At 42.4% G+C, this 13,888-nt stretch overlaps 1 protein-coding gene and 1 pseudogene across 2 annotated transcripts in view; both read right to left on the reverse strand.

Moving 5' to 3' along the window:
- The window catches only part of EDAR (ectodysplasin A receptor), a 120,919-nt gene extending 112,712 nt beyond the window's left edge, over nt 1–8,207 (reverse strand). The window contains exon 1 of one of the 2 annotated variants that reach the window (XM_072621831.1): nt 7,590–8,207. The gene's annotated coding sequence lies outside the window, so the exon portion shown is untranslated. Of the gene's footprint in view, nt 1–7,334; nt 7,562–7,589 lie in introns of those variants that run through there. The other variant, XM_072621833.1, reaches the window with a different exon arrangement.
- A 3,043-nt stretch (nt 8,208–11,250) lies between these two features.
- LOC140512249 (tafazzin-like) lies at nt 11,251–12,020 on the reverse strand (annotated as a pseudogene).
- Between the last annotated feature and the right edge of the window lie 1,868 nt (nt 12,021–13,888).

Consider the following 13,888-nt stretch of genomic DNA (forward strand, 5'->3'; position numbering starts at 1 on the left):
GCAGGAAGACCCAAGTTCAAATGTGTGACCCTGGACAAGTCACTTAACCTATGCTTGCCTCAGTTTTCTCGGCTGTAAAATGAAGATAATAGTTGCACCTACCTCGAAAGGTTGTTGTGAAGATGAAAGAAGATAATATTTGCAAAGCACTTAGTGTGGTTGCCTGGAACATGTATAGTAACTCTATGTTCATATGTTCAACAGCATACAGTAGATGCTGTATAAATTCTTGGTCCTTTCACCCCACCTCCCCACTCCCTTCCTACACTATGTGGTCCATCTCAAACCACCTTCTTGCTGGTTCTCTGACACAACACTCTATTTTGTTCTTCCATATTTTGGTTGGCTGTACCATGCCTGGAATGTACTCCTACCTCCCTCTACCCCCTTAGAATCTCTTTTTTCCTTCAGGATTCAGCTCAAATACCTTCTATTTGAATTCTTCCCTGATCTCTCCCCCCACCTTGACTCCTGGTGCCTTCTCAGATTCTCCACATGGTTCACATTTCTATACTTTGTATAGTTTCAGTGCTTTCTTCGTGTGCAGGTAAGCTTTTGAAGGGGAAAGGACTGTCTCATTATTGTATCTTGAGCACCATCACAGTGCTTCGCATATATTAGGTTTAACAAATGCTTATTGATTGATCGTTTGGACCAAGGAGTTGGGTTATGATGGAGTTCTTTTGTATTTAACTTACTATCTTTGATTTTTATTAAATACGCAAAGAATCCCTTTAGGAGAAAACCACATTGCTGTAAGTCTAACAGTGCAGAGAGGATTTGCTCTCATTACAATTTCAACTCTTAGAAAAGTTGTTATTGCCAGATTCTACTGGCTATCCTTCTTCAAGAAATGCTTCAGTTCTATAGAATATGGAATGTCTAAAGAACTGCATGCCCAATGTGTACTTTCTGATTTATTTTTTTTCATTATGGTCAGGAAGTATTAGCAGTAGCTGTTACAAGTGCAACCAAACAATATTAAAGACTAAATCTTAAGAAAATACACTTTAAGAGCCCTCCAAGGTGCCTTTATAAAAGCTCCATGCCTTTCTATTTTTTTTAAGAATTAAAAACCAAAGTTAATATTATACGTGGACACAGAAGTTCAGTAGAAGCAGTAAAGTATGAATCTTACCTATCGAGGTACATGAAACAGGTAATATTTGCATTATATCCCAAACTCCTAAAAACGCTATAAACTTGGCTGGCTATCTTGTCCAGTGTTAGTAGTACTATCATGAACTTTGGATCAATGAAACCAAATTCTGATTCCCCTCTGATGGTCTATTTATGCACCTTTCCAATAACAAGACACAGTCATTTGTTTTCATGATCTCCAGAGACTACCCATCTCTTTCCATAGGTTGTCTGACAGGAGTGTGTGCCCAGCTCTGTGGTACGCAGGGAACTCAGAGGAGCCAAGCCACAGTAGAGAGAGATTCTCTGCTAACTCCATAAAATACCTACTGCAATTGAGAACAACAGGTTGGCATGCCAAATTGGGTGCTAAATTGACCTCTAAATTAGTTCCATGATGGCACACCCAGCAAAGGAGGTTTTTTTTTTTTTTTTTAAAACATTTAGGGAAACACGCTGCCTGCTCTTGGATGAATGCTTCTGTGCTCATCAAAATGCAAGTTCTCTCCAATTGGGAAGAGGATCCTTCTGCCCCAATGCTGACTTTTCCTCTCCCCATTTTGAGCTCTTAATCAAGGGGAAATGAATAGCATGCCAAGCTTCCACCCAGTGCAGATGGTGGTACAAGAGAATAAAGCAGTGAGCCTCTATTCAGGAAGACCTGAGTTCAGATTTGGCCCCCAATACTTACTGACTCTGTGACCCTGAACAAAACAGTTGACCTCTGTTTGCCTCAGTTTCTTCAACTCAAAAATGAGAATGAACATCTATCTCCCAAGGTTGACATAAAGATCAAATGAGATAATAATATTTGTAAAAAAAAGTGTTTAAGCACAGTGTCTGATGCACAATAGACATCATATAAATGTTTTACCTGTCCCCAGCAACATCCATTCTTTGTGAATGCTTAACTTCTTCTTTTGTGCATGTTCTTCTATTAACACAGCATTCAATTTAGCAAGCATTTATTAAACCTACCACATGCCAGGTACCAGGCAAGGCAGTCCTCCCTCACTCAAATCAACCTCAACTTCAAGTCAAGTCATCATCCCCCTGATGTCATGGTCCTCTTCAAGAACGAAGGACAAAAACACAGTAACAACTAGGCTAGGTGCTGATGCCATTTTCAGTTTGAAAATGAAATTAAAATGTGTTAACAAGTTTCAATTCTAGGTTTACAAATAAGATCTTCAGAAACACTACTCCACGCCCCTCTGGGCATGAGGCAAACTGGATTCATCACCTGGAGACCATCTTTCTCTTAATGAATGTCTCTAAACTTGGCCAGGCTGGTCTTCAGCTGACAGAGATGAGACTGGACCCATGCTCAAGGCCAGGACCTGTTAGGGCTGGGGCTCCAATGGCATCATTTTGAGAACTCAGGGTCATAGTTGTACCATGAGGCCCTGGAGGTGGACTTAGCAACATAGGATCACTGCTTCATAGATTTAAAGCTGGTAAGGACCTTAGAAATCATTTTGATACAGAAGACTCTCAGAATTTCAGAGTTGGAAGAGACTTCATTGGCAATTTAATTCAAAGCAAACATCACAAGAATTTGCACATGCCTAACAAATACTCGTTCAGCTTCTACTTGAAGACCTCTGAGAGGGGTCCAACCTGTTCATTTCACAGATGAGGATGCTGAGGTCTTAAACAGCTTGCCCCAGAGTCACACAGGTAGTTAAATAGTGGAGCTGGGGTCTGAATCTGTAGCCTTTTAGCAGAAAGTCTGTGGCATCTTTCTTCTCTCCCTTGCTCTTAATGCATTTGAGCAATACCTAAGAGATTGCTGGAAGTTTTACAAGAAGATTTGGCAATGAATGGTCTTATATTTATTTAAATAATCACCTGTCATTTTCCATTTGATGTTTCTGCTTATGTATTTAAGCTTTTTGTGTTTCTCAATAAGAGGGCACTGGATTTGATGACTTCTGCAGGCTATAATCCTATGTCATGATGCTAATTTTTAAATTTATTAACATCATACTGTCATCTTATTTTACAGTTAAATTGGTTGTTGCTTTTTGGGGGAGGGGGAGGACCAGGTTTACATTTCTAGTATAAAGAGTATGGGATTTGGAGTGAGAAGACCAGGATTTGAATCCCAGCTCTGTCCTTTAACTGCCTGTGTCAGTTCAGTCTAGTAATTTCATCTCTTTGGGCTTCAGTTTCCTTATCTATAAAATGAGAAGTTTGGACTGATGAACTCTACGGTCCTTTCTAGCTCTAAATCTATAATCTCATGATCTTCCATGCATTTGCACATGATTTTTTAGCCATGCATTTTTGGTGGCATATCATCACTTTCGTAGTACAAAATATAAAAATACGTGCAAGAAATCTTAGGACCTCCACTTGGATTTCTAGACTAGTGGCTTTGATTTCTGTTGGTATTATTAGTGGTAGCTTTGTTACTGTTGTTGTTACACTTATGGCTGATTTCATCACTGACTCACTGGGAAAAATAACAACGGTCTGCAAGAGAGAGAGATGGGATTTATTAGCTTGTAAAGTGAATTGTTGACGAAATGCTGGATGTCTATCATGGCTGTGGTATCTTTCCACAAATGCAACACCCTCTGTAGTCTTGATCATTGTTACCTATTGCAGAGTAATTTGATTTGTAGGAAATGGAGAACAAAAGCATTCCTGGTTAGCTACATATGCAAATCTCCAAATAAAACTAGGAGGCATCAGAAGAGGGGAAGCAGGCAGGCAGGCAGTAGCTACTGGAATAGATGACGGGTAGCCTCAGGCTCTGATAATACTGAAGCAGCTGTGCCTCTCTGAAGCCAAGAAGGAGATTTTTGCATCCTCAGGCATGTGATTGTTGAGAAATATTAAATGCCTCCAATTGCCACTGCAAAAGCCCAGGAGGTACACAGCTGCCAGCTGGAATCTGTGTATTTGTTTACTCTGGGGACTTTGGTGGTCTGGTACCCACTTTCAGCTGTGCCATCAGAAAGAGCAACGGACCCTACTTCAACCCTGAGAGCTGAGTTAGATGTATTTTCACACAGAGTTCCTGGATGGGCTTGACTAATTCTCGGCAATGTTTTGAGACCCCGGAGAGAAACATTGATGAGGGGAAAGAAAAGAAGTTAATTCTTAGTTATTGTTGTATTTTGTTAACAAAAGACAGAGGTTGCTTGTACTACAATCCACAAGTTGTCCCAAAACCTTACTTTACTTGTCAGCTTTGACCCTCTTCCTTCCCAGACCTTTCATCAAGATGGCTCACCTACCATTCTTCCAGAGGCTTGTGCCTTTCTCTTGAAGGTTCTTTTGAATCTACTCTGAGCATTGCAAGGGACCTCAGTTGCCATCTTGTCCAACCCATTCACAAAGGAATGGTTAAAGCCTTCCCTCCCACTTCTCAAGACAACTCGTTTCATGTTCTGTTTTCCCTCACTCTACTCTTTTAAAGAAAACTCGGTAGAGAGAGGTGCGAACTGGACTGAAGGAAATCAACTGGAGAGAATGAGATATCTAAACACTGAACCTCTTACTTAAAATAGGGAATTGGATCTGATCTCCCCTATGCCTATTACTGTAATGAGGTATGATTATTACATATAAATTAACTATGATATTGGAGGGGATGATATCACTCAGATAGATCATGCAATAGCTGCCAAGATAGAGAATGGGATAGGTGTCTTCTGTGGGAGAGAAAAGGGCCCAAGGGCAGAGGTAGTGTGCAAGATATGTTCCTTGAAGTCAGGAAGAGAACAGAATGGGAGGTGAATGAACCATTAAGCAATGGGGCTGGGTTCCAAAAATCAATCATGTTTATGTCTGCAGTGTTTGAATTTCAGATTTGGTTGATTCTTTGAAGTTATGAGCCTATGCGTTTTCCTTAGCATGAATTCCACTCTTTGTTATTCACAGCACTTACCTGGATCTGGGACTGGGAGAATCAGGTGACCAAGGTTCCATTTGCCCTTTCAAAAAGGTACCTATCTATGGTCTTGTCATTCATAAGCAAACCCCTTGACCAGAAGGATGGTAAAATATTTTGCTACAAGGCTCGCTGATGGCCTGTGGGTAATTGGTTACCCTCAGGCCATCAGTGAGCCTTAGCTGTGCCATTTGTGAAATGTGCCTGAGCACACAACATTGTGGTGGCCTGAAACATGAGTTAAGTTTGATTCTCAAAGTGCAAATGTTGACTGCTGGAAAAATTATAATGGTACTTGACTTTTGCCTATATATTGAAACCTTTCCCTACCCTAGCTCTTCGCTTTGATGTTGAGATAACTAGTGTTCCTAAAGAAATATGAGGGTGGGTTGCTGGTGGGTTTTCCCAGATATGCTGTTGCCAAAGAATATTCTCTACAATGCAAGTTTATAGGAGCCAGTGGCAGAGGGCAGAGGTCTGTAAAGGGCAAATAAAGCCATTGTTGCCAAAGTTTTCAAAATTTTTCACTGCCCCATCCCTGGAAAGGAGTGTAAACACTGGTGAGAATCGTGACAAGCTGTGATTTTCCACACTCGGTGACAATTTCTCCTTCTGCTGGACTTAGTAAATTGTATACTTAAGTGCTCAAGTTGTTATGATTTGGCATTCTTAGACAATGACAAGCAAGAAACCCAAACTAAATATTGCTGACCTTAATCATTTGAATTGGCTTTTTCCCCCTCCCTAAAACTCACTACCTTTTTCACATTTTAGATTTGTTTGATTCTTAGATCACTTATCAAAGAAGGACCACGAGCAGTCTAGTTTTCCTTTTATTTTGTTATATTTTCCCTGTCCTCCACACTTTTCATGTCAGCAGTACATTCCTCTGTCTAGCTTAAATCTGGACAGTGTCATTCTTCTCTGAATGATCAAGTCTTTACAACATTAAAATGTTTTTCTGTCTCTTGGTCTCTCCGTCTCTTAGTTTTTCTCTGTCTTTGTCTCTTTCTTTTTTAATCCCTCTGTCTGTCTGTCTGTCTGTCTGTCAACACCATTCCTTCAATTTCTGTATCTGCTTCTAATTTGATTTTGGTCATTAAATGAATATAATGCATTGTAGGCCAGGGAATATCTTGATGTGAAATGTCATCTATTTTGATGCTTTTTTTCTGCCCAATTGACATTTTCTTCTCAAGTTTTCCTGGTCTTTAGTATCTGGGTCCTTTAATCTGACACTAAAGAGAAATACTTAAGACATTTGACAGTAAGAAAACGCTTCTGTTGCTCTGAGTTCAAATGTGACTCTTCATTGTGGGACATGAGCTGCTGTGTTTTGGGGTTCTAGAATTGAAATATCTGGGCTAGAAATGAAATATCAAGTCTTTGCTCAAATCTGGTTCTCACTTCTAGGATCAAATAGATAAAAACACAGGTTCCACTAGAAATTAGAGCTGCAAGATACCTTAGAAAACTTAGTTGTACCTTAGTCCAACGCAGTCATTTTACACAAGAGGAAACCAAGATACAAGGAAGTGACTGTCCCAAGTTCACACAGATAAGTAAAGCAATAAAGCTGATGTGCAAAGCTAGGTTTCACAGAAACACAGATTTAGAACTGAAAGGGACGTTAGAGGTTATCTAGTCTGACCTTACATCATTTTACTTATGAAGCCCAAAGATGTATAATGATTTGTTTAAGGAGATATAGGTAGTAATAAGGGGCAGAACCAGGATTTAAAATTAGGTTCTCTAAGGGCCCCAGTGCCTTCCCTTCTTATCAAATGAGATAACATATATAGAGTGCTTTGCAAACTTTAAAAAGCATTATATAAATGCTACTTGCTACTACCACCATCACCACTACTACTACTGCTACTACCACTGCTATTATTGCTGCTACCACCACCACCACCACCACCACCACCACCACCACCACCACCACCACCACCACCACCACCACCACCACCACTACCACCACTGCTACTACTATTGCTACTACTACTACTGCATCTGCTTCTGCTGCCACTGCTGCTGGTTCTACCACAACTATAATCATCCTAAGACTTGTTAGCTTTCTTCAAAACCTCACCTAGGAGAGACCTCTAGGCGCTGGGGATGTTTGTTGAAAGAACAGACCAACTATCCTAACAACGTCCCCCTCAGAAGGAGCCAGCCAGCTTCTTCCTAAGTCCTGGAAAGTACACTTTGCGGGGCTCTCAGGAGACACCCTTTGTTTTTAGTAACCGAATGCCTGAAGCCAGCTAAGCACATGCAAAGTTTGGCTTACCCTTTAAACCTGCAATTGAGGTAGGCTTTTGGGTTTCTGGTGTTTCCCCCAAAACAAAGGCGGGATCTTGGGTCTTAAAGCCTCGAGAGCGGACGCACAGTGCTAGGTACGGCTTGTTCAAACACAACGCAAAAATGAGATGCATCTCAGAAATGTGCGCTTGGGCTCTTTCCTCCCCCCTGACCGGCAGACAGCCCCGTCTCTGCCCAGCTAGGACTTGAGCAAGCCGCGGTCAAAGCCAAGACCCACGCTTACCTGGCACTGACGGCGGTCCAAGCAAGCGTCCTGCAGCAGGCAGCTCTGTCCGACTGGAAGGAGAGCTCCCGCAAAGGTCCCGCTGCCCTTGGGGTACCGGGTTCTGGCTGTCCGCAGCAGCAAACGGCCACCTCCAAGAGCCGGGGCCGCGCTGTCAGTCCCTGCAGGGTCCCTCCGAGCCCCCAGGGACCGAGGGCACAGCGCGCCCACCGCCTCTGGGCTCAGCCGGGCGCTGGAGCTCTTGGGGCTTTCAAAAGATTTCCCGGGAACTCTTTCCTTCCCTGCCTGCTGTCCCCTTGGAGAGTTGGGAAAAGTCGTGTGCGAGCCAGGGGCTTTCTTCCACGGCAAACTCACCCGCACCACCTAGAGGTCTCTCCCAGCAGTGGAGAGGAAGGCAAAGCTCTCCCGGGCCCCTCGGCAAGTTCGCTCCCTGCGGCTCCCCTTTGCCTCCGACGCATCCAGAGCGGCTGGCTTTCCTGCGCTCTGGAAGAGGCTACCCCTCAGTTCAAAATGCCAGGCTCTTTCTTCTTTTTCTTTTTTTTGGCTGGGCGGGGGTGTCCTTTCTTCTATTGGTAACAGCAATCCAGGCCTCTGGGGATCGGAGGGCTCAAAAGGCGAATCAACTTTAAAGCATCATTACTCAAAACCTCATTTACTGAAGGGACCCACCACCGAGACACCCACAGGCAAGGGTGCTGCTGAATTCATGTAGCTTCCAGACACGTGTGTGCATGTTTTTCCAGCTCTTTACTTACTGCACTTCACCTCGGGCTTTTGAGTCAACAGGAGGCTGTAACTGGTGAGACCCAGGGAGACCCCCCCCCCCCCCCCCTTCCTTATAACCTCAGACTCAAACAAGTTTTCAAAGACTGAGTCTTTCATGGTGTAGGACCACAAGCAGGGAGGCAGAAGATCTAGTCTTTCACTTTCTACTGAAGCGACCTTAGCAAGTTTCTTTGCTTTTCTGGGTCTCGGACTGCAGGTTCCCCACCTCTGGAGTTAGATAGATATAGATCTGTCTCTCTCTCCACATATATATATATATGTATATGTATATATATTCATATATATAATACTGCTAGATTATATATATCTTTAGCTGGACAGATATCTGTAAATAGATATGATAATATATCTTTAGATGTTCAAATGGTATCTATATCTAGAGATAGATAGAAGGTATACATCTTTAGATAACAAGTAGGCAAACAGACAACATACTTTTAGTCACTTTTCAATTGTGTTTACTCTTCATATTCTTGGCTAAGATACTGGAGAGGTTTGCCAATACCTTCTCCAGCGCATTTTACAGATGAGGAAACAGAGGCAAACAGGCTTAAGTTACTTGTCCAGGAACACACAGCTAGTAGTGCTCGAGGCTGGATTTGAATTCCGGAAGATGAATTCTTCTTGACTCTGTACCCAACACTGTATCCATTTAGCCACCTAGTTGCCAAAGAAGTTGTATATCTTTCCATAAGTGATATGCATCTATAGATATATGAATAGTTAGATGATATAGCAATACTAATAATATTTATATAGCACTATGTGACTAGCACTATGTTAAATGCTCTGTAATTATCTCAGCTGAGTCTTATAATACTGGGAAGTAAATACTATTATTATACTGATTTTATAGATGAAGAAACTGAGGCAGAAGTTAAGTGACTTTCCCAAGGTCACACAGCTAGTAAGCTAGATTTAGATTTGTCCTACTAATTTGAGTCCAGATCTACATGACCTACACATACACACACATATACACATGCACACACATATGTATGTACACACACATATATACACATACATATATGATATGTATATATTATATGTATATGTGTGTGTATATGCAAACATAAACATACACATATGTCTTTAGATAGATGATACATATCTTTAGATAGATAATATATATCTTCAGATAGACAGAGAAATAGCATTTACTTAGTATATGCCAGATAATTTGCTAAGCCCTGGGAATATAAATAAACAAAACACTGCATTCCTTACTCTCAAAGAAATTTCATTTTAATGTGGGAGGACAAAAGGGGTCGGAAAAGGAGTGTGGGGAGGCGTACCCTCAAGAGGTCAAGGGCTGCAGGCCAGGAGCTGGAGAAGTCTGAAGAGTGAAGTGGGAATTGAAGTCATCATGGCCTGGGCTTCTCAGGAAATAGTTGGCTAGACTTGGGACTTGCCAATCAGGAGAATGGGCATCAAGGTGGAAGATCATAGGCTTTTATGGGGATCTTACAGCAGGAAGGAACTTTTTTTTTTTAGGTGGAACCATGGCACAGACACAGACTTTGTGGTTAAAAATCTATTAAAAACCATACAGGTGTAAAAGATGGTGGGGAGAGAAAGGCCACCACAACCTCGTGGTGGACAGGGAGAGGAGTAATGTTCCCTCCTTTGGACCAGACAAGAGCCCCTTGGGATGAAAAGGAGCATCACTCTGCTCCCAGGGCCTACTATGTGCAGGTCTCGTTCTGGCTCTCCTTAGAGGAGACTGTCTCCTTGTGCTTCTCATACCTTGCCTCAACCAAACCTATGTTGTAGGGGAAAGAGGGAAGAGTAAAAGTTTTTTGGGAGCTTCTAGAGTCAGCCTGTTTCTCCCTTATATGTGAAAATATATACCTCAAGATTTCAAGATCATTCCATGATTTTATGTATGGGCAAAGGTCATCAACCCAGATCACAATCCCAGTAGACCAGCCTTATGACCATTAAGGGTCCTCACAAATCTAACATCTAAGTCTGTCTTAGGTGCTGTGACCTGACTAAGTATCCCAGCACTCCCCAGTCTCCACTATTAGCTAGCAGAGCAGAATGCATAATAGACTCTCAGATTAAAAAATGGAAAGGTTATGATTTTCCTAGTCTCATCTCATCCAGGCTGTGGGAACTCCAAAGAAGGTTCCTAGGCTTTAACTGTCCCATAAACACATGTTCCAGTTAAAACAGAAACTTTGAGTGGGCTTCTCATTGGAGTAAGGAGGCAACTATAATGCATCCCCATGGGCAGCTAAATGTTGTCCAATAGAGCAAAAGCAAAGCAGACATTTCTTAGCCCAGGGACACCCTGTCTGGGACACTGCTCCCTGCACACACACCTCCTCCTCCCCGACGGTGAACTTCATAACCATCCCACTCCTTCCAGGTCACCATTTCATTGATTTGCACCAGCGACCACAGAAAGTTTTGGCACATGGTAATAGGAACTGCTGCTCTCTCTAGAAAAACTGAAGGGTTCACACTGGGGAGCCCAGAAAAGGATGATCCAAGGTGAAACCTAGGGTCTAAAAAGTATGAAACCAAAGCCCTTACTGACACTTACTGGTTGACTGTCCTCTCTCATCCCCAATATACATTCCCCCATGCATTTGTCCAGGGTGAGACAGTGGTGTCTGGAAGGGAAGCAGTTCATTCCTGGCTCCCCATGCATAGTTCACCTCTTTACCCAAGGTGCTAGATTAGATATCTTGAGCTGCCATCAGGAGAGTGGGACTGGGGGGAGGTAGGGGACACTTTCAGCTCTTGAGGCAGGAGAATGGAACTTTCCTGGAAGAGTGTGGCAGGATGGAGTAGTGTGGGAGAGCCTTTGGCAGGACAGAATCCTCTCCAGTAATCAGGTCAGGGCCTTGGGAGCTTTCAGGCTACCTCAAGGATTGTAGAGTAATTCTGCCTGTGCCTTCAGGCTCTGAAACTCATCCTGGATAAAGTCTGTCAGGGCTTTGCGCTTCTCCACTGCTGACTTATTCTCATCTCATAGATGCTCAAGAACAGGCAGGACGCTGAATAGCTTCCCAATAAGCACTGTGATTTTCTGTCCAAATCTGGGAAAATAGGGTGGAGCGTTTGGAAGCACATCACTCATTCCAGTGTGCCAGAGTGGAAGGATGATGGGGTTAAGGTGACACTCAGCAATCAGGCACCCTGTTCCCCACTTGAAACAAAGAAATTCCTGACTCATGTTCACTTTTCCTTTAGGGAAAATATGGACCCAATGCTCATGGTTGAGTTTCTCCAGGATAAAGTCAATCCCTTTCTGGTAGACGCCCTCCCCTTGGCATACAGGGACACATTTTCCCAAGCTGAAGAAATGGAAATGCAGCTCCTTGGTGAAACAGATACTGCAGCTGCTGGGGTCCACCTCCTCAGCCTCAGGTTCCAGATGTGGTAGAGTTTCAGAATCCCCCAGAGGTGTAGGTCATCCATTCAGGACTGGTGATTGGAGACAGTGATTAGCGGTGTGCCAGGATCTCAATTCTCGATCAGTTGATAGAGTACCTACTTGTACACATTAAAGCGGTTAATGTGCTTGGTCCAGAAGCAGCTGTAGGTACCCACAATAACCACACTACTGGCTGGAGCCCAAGACAGAGGAGGCACCGAGGGGAAAGACCATTTCACATTCAGCGGCATATTCCCATGTCCAGTGTAGAGTAGGTTTCAGTTGCCTGATCAAGGTTCTGGATTCTCCCCAGTAGAGAGGGCAAATTCCTAGAGCTCAGGGATTGTCATTTCAGTCTTTATGAGGCTGCCCCACACCAGGCTTGGTATGGGCACCCTACCTGGCCAGCAGGCACGGGGACGCAAGAGCTTCCTCTGCCTCTGGCCGGGGATGCTCAGACCTCCAGAGCAAGCCACAGCTGCCATACTGCCAGCATCTCCCAGGAAAGAACTTAAAAGGCCATGGAGACCAACTCACTCATTTAACAGTTTAGGAAACTGAGACCCAGAGAGTTTAAATGAGCTTTCTTCATCTATAAAATAAAAGGGATTTAGAGCTGGGACTTTAAAGGTCATTGAGTCCATACTCAATTCACAGTTGAGGGAACTGGCAAGGTGATACAGGATGTAATCAGGTGGGGATATTTGAACTCATGTTCTCTGATTTCTAATTTAGCACTCTTTGCACTGACCCCCAACCCCACCAAACCCAACCCCTGCCTGCCACCTTCACTGTGTCCCTTCTAGCCTAAAATCCAGTGATGTTTATGTCACCTTGGGCAAATCACTTAACTTCATTTGGGCTTCAGTTTCCTCAGCTGGAAAAAAATGAAGGTGCTGGTACAGATTATCTCTAAGGCACGTTCCAGCACTAAATCATGTGCTCTGATATCGGTCTATTCTTCCTCAGAAATGGAATTTTAAAAGTGTATTCATTTTAAACTTTAGGAAAAAGAAAGATTTGCAGCTTTTGTGACCTTACAGTGATAGAGGTCATGGATGCAGCAAGAATAGCTCCTTCATACGATATAATAAATGATTTGGATTCCTGTATTTTCTTTTCCCCATTCTATGATTTTTTCTCTTGGATGGCATGCAACAAAAAAGTATTCAAAAACAGAAAAAGAACACATTTGACAGGGTGACAGAAGGCTGTGTGTGTGTGTGTGTGTGTGTGTGTGTATAAACTACAAGGTTAGGTCTACATAGAATAAAATAGAGCAGAATTGCAATTGCCTGATTCATTGGACCAATGTAAACAACTAATACCCATCCTTGAGTGGATATTTTACTTTGAATTACCTTGTTTTGTCATCTGAATGGTAATTAGTCATTCATTTTCTGCTGTGTGGACCCAAGATGATGACAGAACTAGGAACTATAATTGTGTTTACAGATATATGGGGAATTCCCAGATGAGGAATTTCCTCTACCAATTCAGTGGGCATCTTCTTTGTAATTTATATTCTTAGACAGTTGTCTGATTTTGTGAGATTAAGGGACTTGTTCAGGATCACGTATCCAAAAGGTGTCAAAGGTGGGACTTGAACATAGGTCTTCTGGCCCGGAGGCCAGATCTTTATCCATCTCTGCAATGATAATGGTAATAATAATTAATATTAAATTTTGTATAGTCTGGAAAGATAAGAGATTGGTATTCATCCTTCTACCTAGGGCTAGCTTCCGACATTTCTACTCTGACAGTTATGTTTGAAGATGGAGACTTGTTTAAGGTTTAAATCCTCTTAAAAATGGGAATTAAACAAAATAATTTTGTAAAGCACTTAGCACAGGGTCTGGTATGTAGCAAGTATTTGATAAATGTTTATTTACTTCCATAAAAATGGAAAAAGTTCTTGACCTTGTCAGGCACAAATGTCACTCCTCCTATGAAAAAAAAGAAAGAAAAGAATATGGATGAGGAAATGAAAACTTTAACAAGGGCCAAGACTATTCTTATGAACTTTAAACTTTAAACCTTAAACTTTAAGACTTATTAGTGGTTGCCCTTAAAATTTGCATACTTTTCAGACCTGCCAAAATCAAATGGAGAATGTTCATTCAGT

This window comes from Notamacropus eugenii, chromosome 6 (assembly GCF_028372415.1).
Source record: "Notamacropus eugenii isolate mMacEug1 chromosome 6, mMacEug1.pri_v2, whole genome shotgun sequence".
Lineage (NCBI taxonomy): Eukaryota > Metazoa > Chordata > Mammalia > Diprotodontia > Macropodidae > Notamacropus > Notamacropus eugenii.